Genomic DNA, 26,254 nt, shown 5'->3' on the forward strand with positions numbered 1-26,254 from the left:
AACCACAGTAAACACCAAACTCACATTTGCCAAGATGGCTGCTATCAGAAGAGTCAAAGAATAGACCACTTTGCTGAAGATACAAAGAAGGCAATCTTTAACAGGGTTTGGGGGAGATAACTCAGCATAGGAACTTTAGAAAGCAATTTTGAGTTCCCTCCCAATTCAACTCTAGAGCTCTCACTGGATCCATCACTTGAACTTCTGCATAGAGACCCAATGGAAATGAAATCATTATGTCAGAGTACTCCCAGGTTAAACATGCAGAAGCAACCTAAGAGCTTTCAACTCATAGATGGGTTTAAAAATATAACATGACTGTTATTCAGACTCCAGAAAAAGGAAGGAGTGTCTGCTACTTGCAGCAACTCAGGAAGTATGCTCCGTGAAATAAGACAAACCCAGAAAGACCCACAATGCATGGCCTCTCTTCTGGGTGGAATTCAACTTACAGTGATGGAGAATAGAGAGGGACTGGGAGATGGGTACAAAAAGAGAGAATTGGTCAAAGGTTCAAACTTTAAGTTATAATATTAGGTTCTGGAAGCCTAATGGGTAGTTAATAATAATGTATTGTGTAGTTTAAATTTGCAAGAAAGGCACGTCTTACTTAAGGAAATGCTCAACATCCTTAGTTATCAGGGAAATGCAAATCACTCTAAGACTGATTCCATCTTACACTAATCAGAATGGCTAAGATTTAAAAAAAAAAAAAACTACTGACAAAAGGAGAACACTCCTTCATTGCTGGTGGGAGTGCAAATTTGTACAGCCTATGTGGGAATCAGTATGGCGATTTCTCAGAAAATTAGGGATCAACCTACCTCAAGCCCCTGCATTACCACTGTTGGGCATATTCCCAAAGGGTCACACTCACACCACAAGGACACTTGCTCAATTATATTCATAGCAACATCGTCCATAATAGCCAGATCTTGAAAACAACTTGATGCCCCTCCACCAAAGAACGGATAAAGAAAATGTGGTGCATTTACACAATGTAGTACTACTCAGAGGTAAGAAGCAATGACACCCTAAAATCCGCAAGCAAATGGACAGAACTAGGAAAAAACATCTTGAGCGAGATTATCCAGTACTCATTCATACGTGGGTACTTCCAGACCCAGCTATAGTAAGTACTCATTCATAAGTGCGTACTAGACAAAAAGCAAAAGATGCCCAGCTTACAATCCATAACCCTAGAGAAGCTTGAGCCCTCTTCCAGACATAGATGGAAGCAGATGCAGAAATCCACAACTAACCAATGGGCCAAGCTCCTGGAGTACAATCGAAATGAGGGACGAGCGATAATATGAATAAAGGAGTTAAAACCATGATGGGGAACCACAGAATTAGCTGACCAGAGCTAGTGAGAGATCACTGACTCAGGTCTGACAAATGGGGAACCTGCATAAGATTGAACTAGACTCAATGGTGTGACTGGGACAATATACGAGGCCTCTGGCAGTGGGTCCAAGATCTAACTCTAACGCACAAACTGACCTACTGGAGCCCATTCTATATGGAGAGATTTGCTCAGCCTAGACACAGGGTTGCCTTGGTCCTGCCTCAACTAGATGATGGGACAGACTTAGTAGAGGGAGGTGAGAGGGGGAGCAGAGGAGAGGGAGGAGAGGGGGAAGGGGGAACCAGAATGGAAATGTAAAAAGTAAATTAACAAAAACATGTTAAAAAAAAAAACAAGGTACAACTTAAGTGTTCTGCACACCCCTATATACACACTGTGAAGCCTGTGGGCATTTCAATTAACCTGAGCTTGGCAATCATTCTACAATATACACACATATCAAAGCAGCACAATTGTATTCCTTAACATTCAACTTTTGTCAGTCAATCTTAATTTTAAATTCAAGAGTATGATTGAAATACATTATGTACTTGTATGAAAATGTCATCATAATTATACACATCATATTGTGTATAATTAATATGTGCTAATGAATGTATTTAAATCAAATAGTAGCAATTTGATCCAACTATCTAGAGCTGTGAAAGAAATACATCAAAGCAATGGATCAGAAGAGCTAAGGGGAAACTGCTTTGGAACTGAGGCAATGAGAAGGATGGGCAGGGGACTGCTTTTGTTTAGCTCGTTCACTATCATCTCTGGCTGTCTCCGTACTCACATATTGTGGGGCAGAAACAGGAGGGTCTCTGGATTTTTGGTTTTGTTTCATTTTAACTCTTTCACTCTTTGCTCTTTTGGGGAACCTGCTGCCCAGCTCCCAAATAAATACACAAAGGCTTATTCTTTCTCATGAATGTCCTGCCTTAGCTTGGCTTGGTTCTAACCAGATTTTCTTAACTTAAACTATCCCATTTCTCTTTAATAACATTTTGCCTCTGGGCTTTTTACTTTTCCTTATTCTATACATCTTTCTTTCCTTCTTACTCCCTGACTGGCTGTGTAGCTGGGTGGCTGCCCCTGGCACCCTCCTCTGCTCCTTTTCTCGCTCCTCCCTTGATCTTCTCTCTCCAGTCTAGATTTCTCCTCCTCCTATTAATTCTCTCTGCCTGCCAGCCCTGTCTATCCCTCTCCTGCCTTGCTATTGGCTGTTCAACCCTTTATTAGACCAATCAGGTGTTTTAGACAGGCCCAGTAACACAGCTTTGCAGAGTTAAACAAATGCAACATAAAAATATGCAACACATCTTTGTATGAGAAACAAACAAACAAATATTACACAGCTTAAATAAATGGAACACATCTTAAACTAATATCCCACAACAGAAGAGTTTGTCATCATGAAGGCTTTGGGCATTGCTTGACTTTTACAATTCTGGCCATGTACTTGTGGACTGAAATGAAGATTTGGTGAGTGGTGGTGGTACAAGCCTTTAATCCCAGCACTCAGGTTGCAGAGGCAAGTGAATCTCTGTGAATTCGAAGCCAACCTGGTCTGTAGAGTGAGTTCCAGGACAGCCAAGGCTACACAGATAAACCCTGTGTCGAAAAACACAAATAAATAAATAAACATCAAAGACAGCTGCACAGAGGCTGAGATCCCAGATACAAGCAAATGTTACAGTATCTAGGTCTACCTAAAAACCGGAGCTGTCTACCATCACAAACATGGTAGAAAACTCCTGATTTGGGTGAGGGTTTAGCCTTGATGAGCCTTGCCTTGCTACTCAGTTCTATGCATCCATGCTCATTTGTTGGTGTGTTTCATAAGCATTTTCTAGCACCGATTTTGTTTCTGGAACTGCATTCAGTTCTGGCTTAAAGATGATTTAGGTAGATAGACCCAGGTTCTGCTTCCCAGAATTACCAGAGGAAAGCTTTGGAAGGTTTATGTGGTCCTCTCTGATCACACAGAGAACTGGCTGAGGCTCCAGCTCGGAAGACCTCTGGACTCTTGTGCCACTCACTGGTCCTATCCTTTCAAGGAGCCCATCCCTAAAAGTCCAGGGAGAAGCCTCAGCTGACCCAACTCCTGCTTCAGAGGCCTGAAGGCCCAAGTTTGGACGCCAGCACCCACATAAAAAGCCACGTATGTGTAATGCGAGCACTGGGGTATGGGGTGGGTGTGGAGAGAGGCACGTTCCTGGAGTTCGTTGGCCAGTCGGCCTAGTTGAGTACCGAGCCGGGTTCAGTGGTAGATTGGAAAGAGATGTAGAATCCTCACCTGTACCTTTACGCACACACCCACATGAATACAGCCTAGCACAAGCATACAGTTCTAACGAAATAAGGCTGACCCTTCCTGGTATTTTCTGATCTTGTGTAGACACCATTATGCAAGGGATCTGTTCATTTGAGCAAGTTTAGGCTTCTTGGATCTCTTCAGAAGGGCGTGTGGGAGTCTTTTGACAACACCGTCAACATTCACTGAACCCAAAGCTCCAAGTCACTCACCAGAAAGATCTAAAGCAACAGAAATCAAGCTAATTGCCATCGCTTTGTCCGTCATCTCATGAAATGCATGAGGATTCTTAGGTAGAGAATTACTGCCTATGACATGGGTAAAATCCCAACTCATTTTGTGGAATTTGTCATTGTTCCAGCAGCTGCAATAAAGCCAGCACCTGCGAGTACCAACATCTCTGCCTAGTATCACTTCCTGGATCATTTTTCCCCTTAAACTGGTAGGCCTCTCTTTGCCATCATCTCATGGTACCTTAATTTCTCCCTCCCCTTTTTTAAAACTAAAAGTAAGAGTCACTGTGGGTATTAAACTAGACCAATGGTTCTTAACCAAGAGTGATTTTGCCCTTATCCCTTGGAGACATTTGGTCATGTCAACAAGGATTTGGGTTGTCACAGTTGGGATGGGGTGCTACTGGCCTCTAGTAGAGTGGAGACCAGAGCTGTTGCTAAACACCCTGCAATGCACAGGGCAGCCCTCTCATCACAGAATAGTTCCAAATGTCAGTAGTGCTGCTCCCTTGTCAGACTTTTGGCTCAAGTGACGAGGTCCTGATTCCACTTGCAAGTAAAGAAAGAACAGGTTGGTTATGGATGGCTGTTAACACTGCTTATTAAAAGAAGTGTGTGGGGATGTATTTATTTGGTGATAGAATGTCTTCTAGTATGTGTGAGGCCCTCAGCTCATCCTCAGATCACAATCAGTCAATCAGTAAAGTTGGTATAAGAGAAGAGAACTGATAACTCACAATAAAACGGGTAGGGGAAGAAAGACAAATGACTCTTAAGTTCAATTTTATACCCTATAAACCTAATAAAGCATTAAAATGAAGACTCGGTGCTGGAAGGAGTACAGGAACAGACAGCGCTGTTGGAACTAAAATTGTTCACTTGTTCAAAAGAGCAAACTGGCAACAGACGTCAAGATCTAAAAGTTCATTTTGCTCTTGAAAATTGGTCTTACGAAAAAATCAACAGAATAAAAAGCCTAGATGTACCAAAATATAAAATACTACTCATAACTAATCAAAACACTGCAAGCCACTCCCAGAGAAGGGATGCAGTTTACTATGGCACAATGCATGAGCAGCCACCCACAGCAGTCATCGTGGGTGCATTGCTATGGCATTGTGGTTCATCCATGAAAGCCCAGTGCTTCTTCAGGATCATGAAAAACTAAGCTTCCAGAACAGATCCCTCCTCAAAGGCTTAGGCAGGCTATGCCAAGTTCTCCGAAATGCTCCCAATGAAGGTATTTGGCTGGAGACATCATCCAGAAATGGATTGATGGGATGTAGCAACTCCAACATGCAGTTGGTGACTGCATAACAGGATCATCTATATTCATATTCTACTGACCCAAAAGAGACTGTAGATACAGACAGACCACCAACTGAGTCTTCTGAAGCCAGTTCCCAGCCAAACTTCCCAGGCTGGCCAGACCCCATGGGAAAGGAAAAGGGGCCAGATACAGTCCAAGAATCAGCAGCTTTTGACTGTGTATCCCACGTAGCTAGCAAAGGGTCCCAGTAAACTCCGCCTCTCAAGCCCACATGCTTGGATGTCATCTGATGCTGAGCCATATCTAGGATTCACTTGTTATCAACAGCAGAAATGAATGGTTGCCTGAGCTAGGTCAGAAAGGTCTGGCAGCTTTGCCCTGAGCCTCTTAGAACCTTCTCTGGGAGTCCTGAGTTTCCTTATAAGAAACCACCGTGTAGGAGAAGTCTCATAGAGTTACTCCTGTAGTCCATTCCAGCAAAGCCAAACCTGCCAACCATTCCCACTAAGGCATCCACATGTGGACACAGCTCCTTCAGCCAAGCCCAGGCATGAGCCAAATCCATCCATAGAATCCTGGTGATTGCCACAGAGAACTGAAGAACCACCAAGCTGATCCCCACCCAGATCCCTGACCTCCAAAGTGGGATGTAATAAAACTTGATGTTTTAAGCCACTAGGTTTACAGGTAGGAATTAGGCATCAGTACATAATCAACATACCCCCTTTGGAAGAAAGTAAACTCATTATTCCAAAAACAGATAAAGAAAGGTAGAAAGGGCTAGGGATTTTGCTGGATGGTAAAAGACATACCAAGCATATGGGAAGTGCTATGTTCAAGTCCAGCAAAAGATGGGAAGGAAGAAGAAAGGGGAGAGAAGAGAAAGGAAGGAAGAAAGAAAGGAAGGAAGGAAGAAAGGAAGATATAGATCGTTTATCCTGCCTTTTATTTAGGAATTATATTTCAGAGTTACCAAATGGTATATGAGAGCAATCTCTTAATCATAACCAATGAAAGAAGGAAGCTCAGAAGCAGACCATCACTTCTCAGGTGAAACAATAGCATTAGGCAAGGATCACCAACAACTGCTAAAATCATTAGGCAAAATGCCAGCTCTACAATGAATGGACCAGGCTGTGAACTCTGTTCACCCTGATCACTGTCTTAACAAGCCAGAGTGAATGCGGACCAGACAGCACCTGCCTCATGATGTGAGCCAACAGCACAGGGCCACTGCTACAGCTACTTCACCCTGGAGTTAGTGACCTGGGGTCTGACCACACTTCAGGAAGTCCCTACCAGGGACAAGAGGAGTATAATAAATAATCCCCAGGGGATGCAACCAGTGAAATTCTGAACAGAATGGCATCCCAGGACAGCCAAATTTCTTCAAAAGATAAATGTTTATAAAAGCAGAGAAAGAAATCTGGGCTTGGTGGCACTCAGGAGGTTGAGGCAGGTTTATGAGTTTGAGACCAGCTTAATGAAACTCCATCCTTAAAAAATATAGTAAGAAGCCGGGCATAGTAGCACACGCCTTTAATCTCAGCACTTGGGAGGCAGAAGCAGATGGATCTCTGTGAATTTGAAACCAGCCTGGTCTACAAATAGAGTTCCAGGACAGCTAGAGCTACAGAGAAACCTTGACTCAGTTGATAAAAGTGTGCAATCAGTTGCATTCAGTGTATAGTCTAGATTCTGATGTGCATATACTTTAATAATGACTAGATATTTGATGATATTAAGAAATTATTTTCACTCGCTGGAGAGATGAATCGGCAATTAAGAACATTTACTTCTTTTTCAGAGCATCCGGGTTTGGCTCCCAGAACCCAGGGAGGCTCACAATAGCCTATGACTCTATTCCAAAGGATCCAACGTATGGTGCATATAAAGCTGTGAGAGCGCACACATACATATAAAAATAGATGTTTTAAAAAGATTATTTCCAATCCAGTTTAAAAAGTGGGGTACAGAACTAAATAGAAAATCCTCAACAGAGGCGTCTAAAATGGCTGAAAGACACTAAATGCAAATCAAAACTACTCTGAGATGCCATCTTGCACCTGTCAGAATGGCTAAAATAAAAAATGCCAACAACAGTTTATGCTGGAGAGGATGTGGAGAAAGGGGTACATTCCTCCATGGCTGGTGGGAATGCAAACTCATATAGTCACTTTGGAAATCAGTATGGTGATCCCTCAAGAAAACGGGAACCAGTCTACCTCAAGATCCAGCAATCCCACTCTTAGGCATATACCCAAAGGATGCATATTTATACCACAAGGACATCTGTTCAACTATCTTCATAGCAGCATTATTTGTAACAGCCAGGACGTGGAAACAACCCAGATGCCCCTCAGCTGAAGAATGGATAAAGAAAATGTGATACATTTACACAATGTAGTACTACTCAGCAAAATAAATAAATAATAAATAAAAATGGAATCTTGAAATTCGCAGGCAAATGGATGGAGCTAGAAGAAACCATCCTGAGTGAGGTAACTCAGTCACAAAAAAGACAAACATGCTATGTACTCACTCATATATGAATATTAGACATAGAGCAAAGGATCACCAGCCTACAATCCATACCTCCAGAGAAACTAGGAAACAAGGAGGGACCTAAGAGAGACATACATGGTGCCCTGGAAAAGGGGAAAGGGACAAGATCTCCTGAGAAATTGGAAGCATGTGGGGAGGTGAGACAGAGTTAGTAAAGAGAGAGGGGAGAAAAGAGGTGGGGGAGAGGACATGAGGAATAAGGAAGATTGAGTCAGGGAAGAATAGAGGAGAGCAAGAAAGTGATGCCTTATTAGAGGGAGCCATTATAGGTTTAAAAAGAAATCTAGCACTAGGGAAATGTCCAGAGATCTACAAGAATGACCCCAACTAAGAATCTAAACAATAATGGAGAGGCTACCGTAAATGCCCTTCCCCTATAATGAGATTGATGACTTCCTTATATGCCATCCTAGAGCCTTCATCCAGTAACTGATGGAAGCAGAAGCAGACAGCCACAGCTAAACACTGAGCCAAACTCCTGGAATCCAGTTATAGAGAGGGAGGAGTGATGAGCAAAAGGGTCAAGCCCAGGCTGGAGAAACCCACAGAAACAGCCGACCTGAACAAGGGGGAGCTCATGGACTCCAGTCTGATAGCTGGAAAACCAGTATAGGACAAACCAGGGTACCTGCATATGGGTGTTAGTTAGGAGGACTGGGCAGTCTATGGGGCTTCTGGTAGTGGATCAGTATTCATCCCTAGTATATGAATGGACTTTGGGAGCCCATCCCACATAGAGGGATACTCCATGTTCTAGGTCCTGCTCCAAATGATATGACAGGCTTTGATGATCCCCCATGGAAGGCCTCACCCTCCCTGGGGAACAGAAGGGGAGAATGGGATGGGGGAGTAAGTAGGGGCATGGGAGAAGGGGAGGAGGAGGGAACTGGGGTTGATATATAAAGTAAGATTGTTTCTAATTTAAATTTTAAAAACTCAAAAAAATGATTAAAAAAGAAATTATTTCCAATCCTTTAAATATTTCTTTAGAATCTCATACATATATACAATGTATGTTGATTCTATCCATCCCCACTGCTTTCCTCCTCTTTTTTAATAACTCACTGAGTCATCTCAGTCTGCCTGCCTGACGAATGTGGGGCCATCCATCGGAACATGGACAGTGCACCACAATCACGGAGAAAAATGGCTCCTCCTATCTCAGCAGCCATCAATGACCCATAGCTCCTCAGCTAGATGTGGGGCTTTGTGAGGCCCTCCAATATTAAGAAGTTGTTTTCAGTCTCTATACATATAGACTATTAGGGTACTTTAAATAAAATGTTTTTTTTAGTGATATAAGATGTGTACACTCTGGATATACAAAGTACTGAGGTAAGGATGTTCTGATGGTAATAATACTATTCTATGGTGTAGACTGGGTATATTAGAGCAGGACTGATGGTGCCAGGCAGTGGTGGTGCACGCCTTTGATCCCAGCACTCAGGAGGCAGAGGCAGGCAGATCTCTGTGAGTTCGAGACCAGCCTGGTCTGCAAGAGCTAGTTCCAGGGCAGGCTCCCAAAACCACAGAGAAACTGTCTCTAAAAACAAAAACAATGAAACAAAAGCCAGGACTGATGGTATGTTGACATTGTTGAAATGGATGATGAAGAAAATGAGCTTTAATGTAGTTTTCTTTTATGTAATTTAAATTTCTATTTAAAAGCACAAGCAAAGGACAGGGAGAGAGCTCTGTGAGGAAGAACACTTGCTGAGGACAGCACTGAGTGAAGAGAGTTCAAATCCCCAGCACCCACATAAAAAGTTGGGTGTGGCCACACACTCCAATATGATCTAGGCGATAGGAACAAGGACAGGAGGCTCATTGGGGCTGGTGACTGCCAGTCTGACTTCAGATTCCATGAGAGCCTGTCTCTAGCATAAAGGCAGATTGATATAGCAGGACACCCTCTTCCAGACTCTGTGCCTGTGCCCAGGAGTACACAAACCTGTGCATATACTGCACACACTCATGTGGACACACACACATACATACATACACACACACACACACACACACACACACACACACAAATTGAAGAGTAAACGCAAATAGCTCAGGCGGGGGAATTCAGACGGGATGAGGAGTTTTCAGCTGCACACTCATATCTGATTGCACAGAAGACCATCGTTCCCTCCCCTCTCACCCCACCGCCACCACCACCAAATCCCCCTGCACTTACGGGACTGAAAACCTAAAGAGATGCTTGAAATCACATGTTAAGGATGCATAATGGAAGGAAGTTTGGAGAGGGAGGGAAATTATGAGTGAGGATTACACTGTCACCACTTGACACAATGGGGAAGGCAGCGCTCACTGCCCTGAACAAGTCCTGCCTCATACCAGAGCTGCGACTCAAGCAGGCGTCGCCATGGGAAGCGGATCCTGCCCTGGAGATGAAATCTTTCTCCCTGGCTGGGCCCTTGAGAGCAGCTCCCTTCCACACAACAGGGGGGGTGGACATGGGTCTTAGAATGCACTTGAGATTCTTTTCATGGCCTCAGGAATGAAGGCGCCTCAGTAGAGACAGCAGTCTTGTGTCTGAGGGCCTGGGGTCCCAGGCAACATCCTGCCCTCCTGTGGGTCTGTCTCCTCCAGGTGTGATGTGTGATGGGATGAGGGAGAGAGCCAGGTTAGCCAGCAGGCTTGGAACACAGCTGACTCTGCCATGTGCCAGCTCTGTGTCATCCCATTTGTGAAGAAGGGACAATGGCCTCCATCTTATTTTGTGAAAAGGATAAAACTGGATGATGTTAAAGTTTTCTGTATGGTACCTGACTTAGTCAGCTCTGGAGCATTACCATCATTATTTATTTCTCCATAAAATGTAGATTGCATCTATGATAAAGGTCCACCTAATTGTAATGCTGGGAAGTTCATCCCTGTATGTAACAAGCCTCACAGTAAGGGGGAGATGTGCCTGATGCTGCAGTCAGGGACTGAAGGGAGCATACTGGGCAAAAACCATACCAAAATGCTCATCACTCAAAAGTGCTGCTGGAATGGGGAACAGGTGATGAGAGGTGGGGAGCAGGGACTCTTTCAGGATGTTATCTTGTCTCCTCAAGACCTGGCACGAATCTACAAATTGTCCTCTGTTCAGAGTACAGCTGAGTTTTCCCTATTGCCACTGTTACCAGTTCTGGATGAGGAAATAAAAAGCAGCTTCAACAACCCCCTTCCCTCGAGCCCAGGGCTGCCCTGAGATGGTCACTGTCCAGCAGCCAGGAAGGAGCATGCTGCCTTGGAAGCAAGCTGTCCATACTCACACATGGCACTCAAGCCCCCACATTCTTTCCTCATCAAATACAAATGCATTACAGAACAAAGAGCTGGGCCTATGGTACAGCATGTGCTTGGGTGTATGAGGCTTTGGGCTCCGTTTCATCACCACAATCAATCAATAAAACAGGGTGCCATGCTGAGTCAGTCAAACATGGTTTCCTCTTAGGGCTGACAGGCCACCAAAAAAACCACGGGTGGGTTACGGATGACTGAAGAACGTGAAAAGAGTCTCCCCATCCCTTCTTTTGGAAAGCAGGGGAGATCTGAGTGTCAAGGGAAGGAAGCCCCCAGATGAGGAGACACGAGGGAGAGTCTGAAGTTCCGGGGGTCCATGATCTGCTAGCTGAAAGGGGATGTGCAGCAGATGGGGTCAGCCAGGCAGGTGGTGGGAGGCCTCGGGACTGGCTGAGGAGGGCAGGCACGGACATGGTTCCACAGGCAGAAGATCACAGAGTGAATGACTGTTCCCGTGCTTGGGAAGGAACCTCAGCTGGGAGAGGCACTCTTGTTCTTCCTGCGACAAGCCTTTCCATGGGATGCTATACAGCATCCTTCTACACCAGAGAGCTCCAACTCTAAATCTTTCAGTCCCTACCAGCCCTTCCTACAGTGCATGCAGCAGCAACTTTGGGGTTCCTCTACACATTTGTTCTCCAGCTCTGTGGTGGAGTGGAGATAGAGGAGGAGATGAAGCTAAACATGAGGGAGACGTTAACTCCTGGGAATGCAGCAGGCTAGCCAGAGTCCCCTGACACACCCATCCAGAAATGTGTGTGTGTGTGTGTGTGTGTGTGTGTGTGTGTGTGTGTGTGTGTGTGAGTAGGTAAGAAGTCATTGTTAGGTGTCTTCCTCAATCGCTTTCCACATTTAAATTGTTTTTACTTAATGTTATATGTTTATTTTGGAGGGCACACACATACTACAATGCACACATGGAGAAGCAGCTCTCTTCCACAACATGGGCTCCAGAGATCGGCTTCAGGTTTGAAGTCTGGTAGCAAATACTTTTACCAGCTAAACCATCTTGCTCTACCTTATTGTTTCAAGCAGAGTCTCTCACTGAATCTAGAGCTCAGCAGTTTCAGCTAGGCAGGCTGGCCAGTGAGCTCCAGGGATCTGCTGGTCTCCACCTCCCCTGCACTGGGATTACAGATACACATAAGCACAGCTGACTTTTATGTGAGTGCAGGAGATCCAAACTCAGAGTCTCATACTTGGGTGATGAGACTCTGAGGCCAGACCAGCTGCCCAGAAGAAGCAGAAACCAGCTGAGCTGCCTGAAAGAGATGCAGACCAACTGAAGCACCTGGAAAGGATGCTGAGCTGCCTGCAGGCTGTGCAATGAGTGCCAGGTTCCCACCTTTTGTGAGCTGTCACCCATGCTGGGGTGAGCCTTGGTGATGGAGGTGTCTTTGAGTCATTTTTGCTACTGTAAGTAACCCTGCATAACCCTGCATTCATATTCCTGTTGGTAACACCAATAAAATTCATTGGTTCGCCAAGTTGGACTTCGGTGATATCCTTACTTTGGCCAGTTGTAGATTCCCTATCTGGGATTGGTAGACATGTGTGTTGCATCTCATCACAAAGCATTGGCAAGTATTCTTAACCACTGAGCCATCTCTCTGACCCAAGTCATAACCAATAACCCAAAAAAATGTGACCTGGTGGCATTGACATACACCCTGTAGGTATGTGGAAATTCACACAGACAGAGCATGCTTTCATGAAAACCAAAAGACCCTTTCCCTTAGCAGTCCACTCACAACCACACTGCAAGTGGCCACACCATGCCATCAAGACCAGAAGATATGCCACCTTCACCACACTGCTCTAGATCTCAGAGGGTTTTGTAGCAAAGAATTTACTTCATAAGTTTGTTTGTTATAAGAAGGCTGTATGTCATTTAATATCTGTATTTCCTTAAATAATATGAAGATGAAACATATTTAAGTCAATAGTGAGGTGTCCGGTACCCTTATCATTCTTTTTCTAAGATTTATTTGTTTTATGTGCATAAGTGTTTTTGTGTGCATGTGTGTCTGTGCACCATATGCATGCCTAGTGTTTGGGGAGGCCAGTAGAGGGTGTTACGGATGGTTCTGAGGTGTCTTGTGGGTGCTAGGGATCAAACCCAGATCCCCTGTGAGAGCAATGGGTGCTTTTGACCTCTAAGCCATCTCTCTAGACCCCATTATTCTTTTAGAGTTTGAGAAACACCCATAATGATGTAACAATATAAACTAGCCCTTCTAAATTTTATTTGTTTATTTTGGAGCAGTTCTTTTGCAGAACTTATTGAAGTGGATACAAATAGGACTTTTAAGTAACAAATTGGGGGAAAGCACTTACTTCTTGCTGCATCACATCTGAGAAGCATTACTAAGTACATCCCTTGCACACATATCTTCAAAGCATGTTGGTAAATAATATATTCTGAGCAATCTAACAGAAGAAGATACCAGGTGTTATTTCAACAGAGTCCCCCAAGCCTAAATGAACAAAGGCATCTCTGTTGAAGCAACCTCCGATATCTTAAGGAATCACCCTGGGGAGGAGACAATCCTAATCTACAAGCAATCTGGTCTAGGAATATTCTGCCCAACATTTTTGTGCTAGAGACCTCTTTCAGTTACCTTCCTGAGATGATGTTTTCATTTTTTAATTGAATTTATTTATTTTTATGTGCATGAGTCTTTTGCCTGTATACATGTCAGTGAACCATGTGTGTGCAGTGCTCATGGAGGCCAAAAAAGGACAACAGATCTCCTGGAACTGAACGATTTTAAGCAGACATATGGGTTCTGGGAATTGAACCTGGATCTTCTAGAAGAGCAGCCAGTGTTCTTCACTTCTGAGCCATTCCTCCACTGCAGTTAGCTTTATTTTTAATTATATGATATATGTGTCTGTGTATATGCATGTAAGTGCAGTGCCCATGAAGGCCAGAAGAGGGCACTGGAACCCCTGGAGTTGGAGTTGCAGGTAGTTTTGAAACACCCAACATGGGTGCTGGGAAGTGAATTGTAGTCCTCTGCAAGAGCAGCACATCCTTCTCAACTGTTGAGCCATCTCTCAAGCACCCTGAAATAGTGTTTTTAAACACATACAGTTTCATAAGAAAGAATGCAAAGGAAACCAATTACACTTAAATACAATTTCCAATGTTTTCAATGAAATAGTTTCCAGAATAATTTTAAGGTAAATGCAAGTGCTTAAAAGAAAGTAGGGAGAAAAAAAAAATCTGTAAAGGAATAATAACCAAAGAACACATAGTGCATAATTCCTTTGTTTGCAGTATCTAATTAGGGCAAATCCGTAAAGTTGACTAGTGGCCTTCTGGGGGCTGAGGGCAGGTGAGAGGTGACAGCTAGGAGCAGAGTTCCCCTTTGGGATGAAGAATGTGTTCTAAAATTGTGAGGGTGGATAGAGATCATTCATTCATTTTAAGTTGGCAAATAGTATCATGTATAAATAATATCTCAGTAAATCTGTCTAAAATGGATAGCAAATTTTTCTTAATTTTATTGAAACATTACATAGTTCCTCATTAATTTGTATAATTTGTATTTTTTTTTTATTTTGCTTTGTTTCTTGATACTGGGTCTTACTCTGTAGCCCTGGCTGTAGACCAACCTGGCCTCAAACTTACAGAGATCCACCTGCCTCGCTTCCCAAATAATGGGATTAAAAGCAAATGCCACTATGCCTAGTTAACTTTTATTTACCTATTAGTTATAAGTATATTTAATTGATACTTTCATAAGTCCCAATTAGATTGAAAAATACAAATGCAACACACTAACAGGCTCAATGAATCTAAACTACACTATGTATACCATAGTCAAATTTCTCAAAATGAATAATGAAACCTAAAAAAGCAATCAGAGAAAAAGATACATGTTGTGGAAGTTACTTTAACCATGGAAAGATGTGTTACATTTGTTTATGTTGTACAATACTACTTTAACTATGTAAAGGTGTGTTGCATTTGTTTATGATGCATTTGTATAATTATGTAAAGATGTGTTGCATTTGTTTTATCTTGCCTGCCTAAGGCACCTGATTGATCTAATAAAAAGCTGAATGGCCAATAGCTAAACAGAGGAGGGACAGGTGGGGCTGTTAGGCAGAAAGAATAAGGGGGGGGAGACACCCAGGGTCAGACAGACAGACACAGAGGACATACAGAATGAAAGAAAGGTAAATAGCCCCAAGGCAAGAGTAGATGAAGAGAAGCAGGCAACTATTCAGAGCTAATGGGACAAGCATAAGATAAGAACAAGCATTCATAACTAAAATAAGCTCTGTGTCTTGATTTGGGAGCTGGTGCCTGACACAAACACCGCACATACAGTGGCAAGAAGGCGGCAGCAGGTTTGTTGCTGGAAGCAACACAAGACAGAAGGCAACAGGAAAAATCCCTTATGACAGGAGAAGAAATAATGGTAATCCAGAATGTTTCACACGATGACATTAGATTCAAGGTTAAACTCAACAGAAATAGGAGGCCCCAGCTGACCCAGGGCTCAGGCGAATGTGGAGACGCGACAGAACTGCGACATTCATGCAGTCACAGCAGCCGTGGTTACCTGCACGAGACTGGACCAGTCAAAATCCCCAGAGATGGGGCATCCAGGCCCCACGCCTTACTGAGGAGCTGTTGGCAGTTGAGAGCTGCGGGGAGGGAGAATCGCTCTTTATGTGGATGTGTCCACTGGCAGGCTCCTCGTGCTCCAGCGGATGGCCCCACACCCATGGGCAGCACAACTGGATTTGGTGGATTATTTTTCAAAATATGAAGTTGTGAGGGGAGATGTGGGGAGAGAGAGGAGAGGCCAAAAGAGAATAGCTATGACTATATTTCATTGTATACCTATGTGAATTTCTCAGGAATAAAGAGAAGCTATAATAAAAACAAATGCAGTGCAACGTCACACCACTAAAGTGGATGCTATCCAGAAAATGGAAAATAATAAGTGTTGGCAAGGATCACGAGGACCGGGAATCCTTGCCTTAGTGCTAAGAATGTGATGTGCTTATCAAAGAGTTAACCGTAAGAGTACAACAGGATCCGAAAACTCACTCCTGCTACATCCTCAACTGAAAACATCCCATTGAAAGCCATATCCAGATGCTCAGCCCAGCATCTTCACTACAGCCAAAAGGAAGACATGACCTGATGTCCATCAGCTGTGAGTGCCACGTACATGCAACAGAAGAGATGAGCCAGTGTCCATCAGCTGTGAGCACCATGACCCAGTGTCTATCAGCTGTGAGTGCCACATACATACAACAGGAGAGATGACCCAGTGTCCATCAGCTGTGAGCGCCACATACATTCAACACAACCCTACTCAGAGAGAAGTAGAGAGCTGATGGCACAGGGGAATAGCCTCCATGGTAGTATACTGCGTGGAAGAATCCTTTCTGTCCACTGTGCAGTTCAGATTCTGCATACACCATGAATCTCCAGAGGAACAGTGATCTACAGACTGGGGGAGAATAGCAGGAACAGTGACTTCTTGGGTGCTGGGTTTCCAAGCACAGAAGGGAGAACATCATGGAATTTCAGAAATAATGCAATGTTGTGCACTATTGTAAATGCACTTGCTGACTCCGACAACCTAAAGGGATAAAGTGGTAGATTTTGCAGTTTGTGTATTTTATCACAACTTTCCAAACTACAATGTGATATATCTCATTAAAATTATTGACTGGATGGATGAGAGTTTATGCCTGTAATCCCAGTCCTGGAGAAGCTGAGACAGGAGGATTGCAAGTTTGTGGCCAGCCTGGACTACAAAATAAGTTGAGGCTAGCCTAGACTACATTATGGGAACTTTTCTCAAAAAGAAAGGAAGCGGGAGGGAGGGAGAGAGGGAGAGAAAGAGGGAGAGAGGCAGGGAGGGGAGAAAGAGAAAAAAAGAAATATAAAAAGGAAGGAAGTGATGTTTTCTGTTAGCTTAATGGCTACACGTGAAAATACTGATATTTTAATTACCATCTGTGGTCCCACAGTCCCTCAGGCAGCACCCCACTGGCCACTCAAGGCCCTGGAGGAACTTCTGGTCAGGTTTAAGTCTCTATCATTCTACTTACCAACAAAGACTTGGAAGTCAGATGCTGGGGTGAAAAACTGCTAACTCAGAGTGGTCAAGAAACAAGTTGACAAACTTCTTTAGCTGGCAACCCAGCAAGAAGGACTGTTTTCTGCCATCCCAAAGCAAAATGATGGCTACACTCCAAGTCCCTCCCTACTACTTCTTATGTGTTTCTCTATCCATTTTCCAGACTCCCTCTAACTCCCTATGACTACTTCCTGTCAACTAATTGCTGGCTCTGCCTCTTGACCCAAGGTTTTATTTAATTAATGCAAACTCAGAGTTCATATGGTGAGCAAATATCCCACAGCAAGGAAGGAAGGAAATTAAAGGGAAAGAAAGGGAAATGGGACTAGGGGTCTAACTGACCATTACAAATGCTAAGAAGGATGCAACAACATCAGAGCCCTCCCCTTCAGATCACTGATAGGAAAGATTCTCCAGTCCCATGAGAAAACAGTTGCTGGCTTCAGGAAAAATGAGTTAACCTAACACATGATCCAGCCATTCCGGCCCTAGGAACCTCACAAAAATTAATCTCTTGTTCACAAATATTCACAGCAACTTTATTAGAATACCCAAACCTGTCGACACAGGAACGGATGAATAAATGGTAATATATCCATATGATGGACAATTTCCCAGCAATATAAAATGAATGAACTATTGACATGTTCCATAGTCTGGGTGGCTTTGAATCAGACTGAACAAGAAGCCAGACAAAACTGTGTTAAACACTGAAAGAATCCATTTATATAAATATTTAGGAAAGGAAATTTAAGTTTGGTAACAAGAGCAGATCATTGTTTCCCATGGTAAGAGGGGAGGGGAGGGGATGGAAAGGAGAGCAGGGGTGGGGGGTAGGGGGGGGAGAGAGGGGAGGGGAGAGGTACACAGAGCCATAGATGATAATGCATACCTATAGTTTCAGCATGCTGGAAGCTGGAAGCAGAAGGAAGGCCATGAGTTGGAGGCCAGCCCGAAATACATAGCAAAAGCCTACTTGAAAAACTAGGCAGAACACAATAAACTTCTGTGGGCAATGAAAATATCCACTGGCATGATTATGGCAATGGTCTCATCTATGATAAATATTTTTATAATTTTTGTTTATTATTGAGAATTCCATGAATGTATATACATATGATCATGAACACCCCAGCATGTCCCCCTCCCAACTTTATGTCTTCATTATTATTTTTTTTATAAGTCTCTAAGTCCAGTCAGTGCTGCCTACAAGGGCATGGATATGGGTCCATCCAGTGGAGCATGGGAAACCCTACCAGTGACCATACCATCCAAAAAAAATGCTTCTCCCTCCTCCAGTAACTATTAACTGCCAGCAGCACCCTAGTGTAGTGGGTGGGGCCCAGAAATCTCCATTTATGCAGGAACTTTGGTAGGCTTAATCTTGAGCAGGTCGTATGCAGATAACCATTAACAGTTGTGGTTTCATAAGTGTGATAGCCATGCCTTTTTCAGGAAGATAGCATTTATCATCCCTCTTCTCCATCCTTTAGTTCTTACATTCTTTCTGCCTCCTCTTTCATGATGTTCCCAAGCTTTAGCTGGGCCAGGGGTGGAGGGAGTGAGCTTGATGTCTCACTTAGGACCAAGCATTTCTCATAACTTCTCAGTTGTGCATCTCTGCATTGACTGCTGCCCACTGCACATACGTGACACATTTTATCAAATTGTATGATTTACACATGTAAAGTATACTGTGTTCCAGTAATATCTTTATGAAGCTCTTTTTAAAAAAAACATTTAAAAGTGTATTGATAAAGATGTGTAGGGAGGTTAAGTGTTGGTGGTGCATACCTTTGATTCCAGTACTTGGGAGACAGAGGCAGGTGGATCTCTGTGAATTCAAGACCAGGCTGGTCTACAGACTGAGCTCAGGACAGCCAGGGCTAATAGTGAGACTCTGTCTTGAAAAGGAAAGAAAAAAATGTTTAGGGAAGAAGGTGTAAATTAAAACATATGTTCCAATAATATGTTCTCTCTCTCTGTGTGTGTGTACCTATATAAGATGTGTGGATACAAGAAGTTGTTATGAGTATGTTTTTTCCCTGCCGGCCAGCCCCAAATAACACACAGAGACACTGTATTAGATATAAAGCTGTTGGCCAGTTATTTGTTTCTTATCGGCTAGCTCTGTCTTAAATATTAACCCATTTCCATTAATCTAAGTACTTACACATGGTCTTATCTTACAGGAGAGAGGGGCTGGCGTTCTTCTCTCTCCATTCTCCATCTTGGATCTCCTCCCTACTACTTCCTCTCTCCTAGTCTCCGAGTCTACCTGTCTTGCTTTCCTATTGGCCAACAGTGTTTTATTCATTAACCAGTACGAGAAACATCAAGAAGTTGATGTCAGGTTGTCTTCCTCAATAGCATCTCCCTTTTTTTTTTTTTTTTTTTTTAAGACAGCATCACTCACTGATCTAACCATTTCAGCTAAACCAGCTGCCCTCTCTAACCAGTGCTGGGACTCAGGCCAAGAAAGCTGGAACATTCTGGAGAATAGGTTTCCCTGGTCCTACCTAGCACAACAGAAGAACTGAGCGCCAGCTATTCATGCTCTAAACATCACTTCTAATCGGAGAAAGGAATATGGAAAGTCACAGGACCACACTTTGCTCCAAGAGACCCAGGGAATCTGTCCATCATGTAATAACCAAAGATAAAGGAGAGCTGGATATGTGTGAAGATTACACATCTACCAGCATTACCCATGATATAAAGAAATGTGTTCACACCAATATATTGTAAAGAGACAAACAGAACCTACTTGGGAATGTGAATCATCCCTAGCCAGAGGGTCTACCCCCCCCCCAAAAAAAAAAAAGAAAGGAAAAAACGCTACAGCTATAGGTATGCCTCTGCTCCCAGAACAGTCTCTGTACCAATAGTCAAAACCCAGGTAACTGCTGGATGGCAACACTATTTCATTAAAAAGCCTTCTGCTGCCTGGATATCAGCTCTTTTGTGCTCACTATATACACCATCAAGCCCTTCCCCCACTTGTTTGCTGACTGTCCTATACCAAAACCCACCAAGCCCTGCCCAGGGGCAAGGGGTCTTCACAGGTGTTATGGGAACACAGAGAGGGAGGAATGGTTTGAAGAACATTTTGAGCTTAGACCTAGCCATTTCCGCCCCCTTGCTTTGGCCATACTAATCTGACTTCCCACCCTGTCAACTCTGCAGGATAGTAGGTATGTGTAGGTATGTGGCCACAGGCAAATCCCTCCACCTCTCTGAGGCTCAGCTTCCTTGCCTGTAAAATGGGAATAAGGAGGCCTACCACCTGCCAGGGTGGTTGTGAGAACAAGAATGAGCTCATGTCTGTGAGAATGCTTGGTACACTGGAAGGGGCTCGGGCCAGGCTATCATCACCGTCATCAGTATCAAGGCTGTCTTGCAATGTCTAGAAGGGGAGCCCCAGGGTTGGGGATGGCCCAGAGAAGAGAGGGGCTCCCAGTCCGACCCTCTGACTCTGCGGGAGTTAGAGCATCTCTAATTAACTCCTGCTGGCAGGAGTTTCCTGCAGGACATGTTTGTCTACCACAAAAGCCAGGTGAGGCTTCCAGGGGCCGCCCACTGGCCCTGACACACGGGGGAGGAATGATGACTCACAGCCCTCTAACAGCCTTGCTGACAGGCCTCTGGGCCTGGCCTAGCAGGGGCTGCAAGGGGCTGCCAACAGGGCAGTGGGACCGCTGTCTTCAGAAGCCAAAAAAAGATTAGAAAGAGGGAGGCGAAGAAAAGCAAGGGATGAGGGGAAAGAAAGAAGGGAACAAAGGGGGAAAGGAAGAATCGGCACTGCAGGTAACCAGACGGCCCCTGCGGGAGACCGGTCTAGGGAAGAGGGTGGTCAGGGCATTGGTTCTTGAGATCCGCTGCTCAGCAACGCGAAGACATTGAACTTTCGTCTACTGTACTTAACACTCGATTGATATGGCAAATTTTATGTGCCGTTTTACAATAAAAATGAAATTTAAAATTTGTAAAGGGTTAGAAAGGAAGGGGAGGAAAGAAAGGAGAGGAGAGGCGGGAAAGGAAGGGCAGGAAGGAAAGAGGGTGGAAGGGACGGAGGGGATGGAAGAGAAGAGAGAATTGGGAAAGATGAGAAGGAAAAGAGAAGAGATGCCAGAAGGAAGGATGCAAAGCAAGAAAAGGACGCAGCGAAGGGGCACGACGTCCCAGCTCCAAGACCGCTTTCCCGGAGGGGCGTGGCCTGTCGTGACGTCATCGCGCCGTGCCGCCCCCGCCGCCCCCGGCCGAGCGTTGGGAAATCTCCGGGCACGCAGGTGGCCGCCGGGTCTGCGGGCCCGCACTCCCTGGGTGGTTGCGAGTCCCTCGGCCTCTGGCCCCCGGCCCAGGCAGCCCCGGCGGGCAGCGGGGCAGGGCGGTAATTGCCCGAGACGCGGCGCTTATCCGGGCGCGTTGTGCAAGGCTGCGCGAGCAGAACCTGGGGCAGCGGCTCTCACGCTCGGCTCCGGGCCCGCGGGGCCGTCCGCCTCCGTCCTCGCGGGGACACACGCCGCGGGCGCCCGCCGGTGCCACGCTGAAACTGTGTGCGCAGTGGTCCCCTCCACTGCCCGTCAGGACTGGATGCAAACCGCGGGTAAAGGCACCTGCCGCCAACCCGAGAAGAGGACCGATTCCCACAGTTTGCCCTCTGACCTCCACGCGTGTACACACACACAAACACAATTTTTAAATTTAACAAAACCTGCCGCTGGTGCGTTTTGGATGGCCTAAGGAAATTTGCTTGTCTCCTCCAGTCTTTGGTTTCCTCTCTTCCAGTTAAATGATAGCAACTGAGGAAGAGAAGATATACCTGCTTTAGAACCCGCCACTGCCCTCTTAGGGATGTGTTTCCCTATGGCTTCCATGACCACAGGTGCCTTGACTTTCTTTCTGTCTCTAAAGAGTCTTGAGGCTTTAGAGATTTGGTGACTGCATCTTCTCCATCTTCAGACACCAGCATCCACATGAAGCCCACACCGCTCTTCTGTGGGCTGAGTGTTGCTTGGAAACCGCCACTCAGAAAGCTGTCATCTTTCTCCTCTGAAGCCACACAGCCACTCTGGGTTCTGTATGACCTAGTCATAGAAGATGGAATTATCCTCAAGTATTTCTTCTACCAACACCACCACCCCACCACCCCATCCCCGCACCCACCACCACCACCAGGGCTGTCCTTAAACTACCAGTCAGATTCTCAATTGCACCATTGCCACCCTCAATCACTGCCATATTAGTCACATGGAAGATGGCAGCAGCCTCCTAACTTGTTACTCTCCCATCTCGGAGACCCTGATCCACTCTATGCTGAGGGTCAGAGTGCACTTTGTAGAACATTTTTGTCGTTCTGCTACGATCTGAATGCTTATGTTGTCCCGGGTTTGCCCATTGAAACCCAACCCAAAGTGATGGCACTAGGAAGTGAGGCCTTTCTGGGAATGACCAGTGGCCTTATAAAATAAGCTCAAAGGAGCTCATTACCACTCATTCTAATTAGCACCTTGATGACAAATTCCCAGCCTCAAAACTGTAAGAAACATCACCCAGTTATGGCATTTTGTTACTGCTTTTCTCCTCTCCTCCAGCTGTCCTGTTACTTACCTGCCCTCCAGACTGCCACCACATGGAACTTATTTATGCTCTCAGTGTTGCTGGTGTGAATATTCAGGCATCTGTACTGGCCTGTCCTTGGGGTTCTGACAGGATACACCTTCAGCTGCAGCCACTAAGAGTACCACCTGTGCACATTCACTATGTTCCCTTTTAAAAAGGGCTCTGCCCACCTCCCATCCTTCTCTATCTATCCCCCTCTCTCCCTCCCTCTCTCCCTCTGTCCCTGTCCCCTCTTTCCTTTCTCCTCTCTCCTGCTGCTCTGGTCTCCTGAAGCAGGTCTCCCCACCCCACCCCTTCCCTTTCCCCTTTTTATGATCCTTTTCCCTAATTAAAAAAAAAAAAAAAGCCCTCTGCTTGGATCCTGTCACAAGGCATCTTTGTCTTGCACACCACTTTTCTTAAATTACAACAGCTGGGTCTTCTCCTGTGCTGTCCTTTTTAATTTTGTGTCTCTGTGCTGCATGTGTGTGCCTCGGCACATATGGACTTCAGAGGACAACTTGGTGAGTCAGTTCCGTCCTTCCACCTTTAGGTAGCTCTTGGGGATCAAACGAAGGCCACTAGGACTGCACAGCAAGGGCCTTTACCCACAAGCCATCTTGCCTGCCACATATGCTGTTCCTTTTGTATAGATCGCTTTTTGGGAGATTCACCTGTCTACAAATCTCAATCTGGACACTTCTCATATATAGTGTTTTCCTCTGACCTTCCCCACCCCTAACTAACATAGGAATTGTTTGCTCCCAGAGTAAGAATGCTTGGGCTCTTGTGGTGAAGGTTTGGATACAGTTATATGGATTAATTTTTAATTAGAATCCATGCATAGAGTGAGATGTGGTGGTGAACACCTGTAATCCTAGCACTTGGGAGGCAGAGGGAGGAAGATTGCCAAAAATTCCAGGCCAGTTTAAACTACAAGGTGAGATGCTATCTCAAACATAAACTTAAAATTGAATTAAATGCATATAGAAAAAAGAAATCTGGAAGTATCTGAAAAGATTTCTGCCAGAATCTTAATAGTGATCCTCTTCGAATAATGGTATTATGAGATGTTTTAATCTTATTTTGCCTATCTCTTCTGCATTTCTATCTAATTATGAGATTTATAAATGTAAAAACAAAGTTCTTTGACTGGCCATTTGTAATCACAAGCCTCAGGCAGCCTGGCTAGGGTAAATTGGTTTTCTTGGAGCTCCTTGCCAGCTTGAGAAGGGCAGAGCCTGGATGCCAGGGCAAAAATGCCTTCTGCTCCCTCTTCAAGTGCACAGCAGGAAGAAAAGGCGGCTGCTGCTTTGGTAGAAAAGGATACTGTAGGAATGTTCATTCATTGAAGAACTTAGCCAGGGGCTTTCTAAACTGATAGCATTCATCAATGCCTTGGAGACCTTCTAATTCCACCCCCTCACCTTGGAACCGGAAGACTTGGTGACCTGCCAGATCTGACAGATCACACAGGGAGGTGATGGCAGAGATGGGATTTGGATTCGTTCCCTCACTCCCTGATTACTGCTCATTCCAACGCATGTTCCCACCCACCCATCCCAGTCATGGCCTGATACACACACACACACACACACACACACACACACAGAGAGAGAGAGAGAGAGAGAGAGAGAGAGAGAGAGAGAGAGAGAGAGAGATCAGCTCTGCAGCAGTTACATTCCAGTCTCACAGTTACCTGCAGAGCACTTGCCAAGCACTCTTCCATAACTGTTCTGTTTCTAACATTGCACGTTGCATTGTCTTCTCCCTATGAAATAGCTATGAAATCCTTCTGCTCTATGAGGAACCTGAAATTCAAGGAAGTGATGTTCTTAAGGTCAAATATTAAAGCCAGAACTCAAGCCCTTTCAGGAAAGCCCACCCTGCCCAGGAATTCCTTGGTCCACGCTGCCATGCCAGGACCTGTGTCTGGTTTGAGAATGGCAGAGAGGTAGTTCTGAGAGGTACAAACTCCTCAGGATCTTCATTTCATGTCACATTCAGTTACTTAAGCCATGTTGTTCAGGGTGGTTTAAGCTATGCACTCTGTGTGCTGAATCCTGGCTCTGCCCCTAGTCATTGTGCAACTGCAGGCAAGTTACTTAGCATCTGTGTGCCCCTGGTTTCTCCTTTGTAGACTATGGGTAATAACATCCCTTAATTCATAGAGATAGTAACAGGATGGAGTGAGTTACGACAGGAAGGCACATGAAACAGTGCCTGGCACGTGGGGAGCTCTTCCAAAGTTCATTACCATCATTATCATTTATCATACTATTATTATGAAGCACTTGGATCTTAAGATAGTGAACAAGGGCCATCGAGATGGCCCAGCAGGTAAAGGTTGTTGTTGCCAAGACTGATGACCTGAGTTCAATCCCCAGCATTCATATGATGGAAAGAGACCCAATTTCCACTGGTTGTCTGGCTCATATGATATGTACACATACACACAATTCGCCACACACACATATAAGTATAATTAAAAAATACAGAACATGCTAAGAGAAAGATGTCTTCCTGGAGGAAGACATCTGGAAGGATTGCATGGAACCCATACATAACCAGAATTTAACAGTGTGGTAGATTAAGTAACAGATACATGTGGATGTGTCTTGTCCCAATTGATTGGCCAAGTTGGGGCTGGAGCCCAGCTCCCCTGAGTCTGATTCTGCTCCTCCTCATTGTCTGGAATCTGCTTCTGCACTGAACATGTAGGCGTGATCTGAAGTCTTTCCACATGGCACTGAAAAGAGGTTCCTGAGGCCATGGCTGCCCCAGCTGAGGATGTTACTAATGTGGAGATGACCAATAAACATTCACCACATGAGTCAATGAATCAAAAGTGTTTGGGAGAAGCCTGCCAACTTTCTCCTCGGCTCTCGCCTCCTCCATGTGTAGGCATGAAGCGATGGCAGGGCAAGAGGTCTACTGCAGCCCTGGGGGACAGCTGCCCACCCATTCTTCATGTTCAAAATGGTGGCTTATCTGGGCAGCACATCCCTCACCACCGTAGCTTCTTGTCTCTCAAGGGAACTTTCAACTCAGTCCATTCTATCACTTTCTTTCTGGGATTTATTTTTATTGTGTTTAATTGTGTGTGTGTGTGTGTGTGTGTGTGTGTGTAGGTTGCACGTTTGTATGGAGGCATCAGATTTCTTGAAGCTGGAATCATTGGCCGTTGTGAGCCACCCAGTGTGGATGCTGGGAACTGAACTCAGGTCATCTGCAAAAGCAGTCAATGCTTTTAACCCCTGGGCAATCTCATTACCCCATTCCATCATTTTCATTATTGTATTAGTTGTATTTACCTAACTCTTTGGAGAAGTTGGTTCGGCCATAAAGCTGTGATTCCAGCAGAAAAGAGCAAAACAGGACAAATGGCTCATCAAGGCTACCCACTTCCTAATCCCTGATTCTGTGAGTCTTACTTTGTGTGGCAATAGGGTCTTCATAGGCAAGATTAAATTAGGAATCTTAATATGGGGAGACAGC

The sequence above is a fragment of the Phodopus roborovskii genome, unplaced genomic scaffold (assembly GCF_943737965.1).
Source record: "Phodopus roborovskii unplaced genomic scaffold, PHOROB, whole genome shotgun sequence".
In the NCBI taxonomy this organism is placed as follows: Eukaryota; Metazoa; Chordata; class Mammalia; order Rodentia; family Cricetidae; genus Phodopus; species Phodopus roborovskii.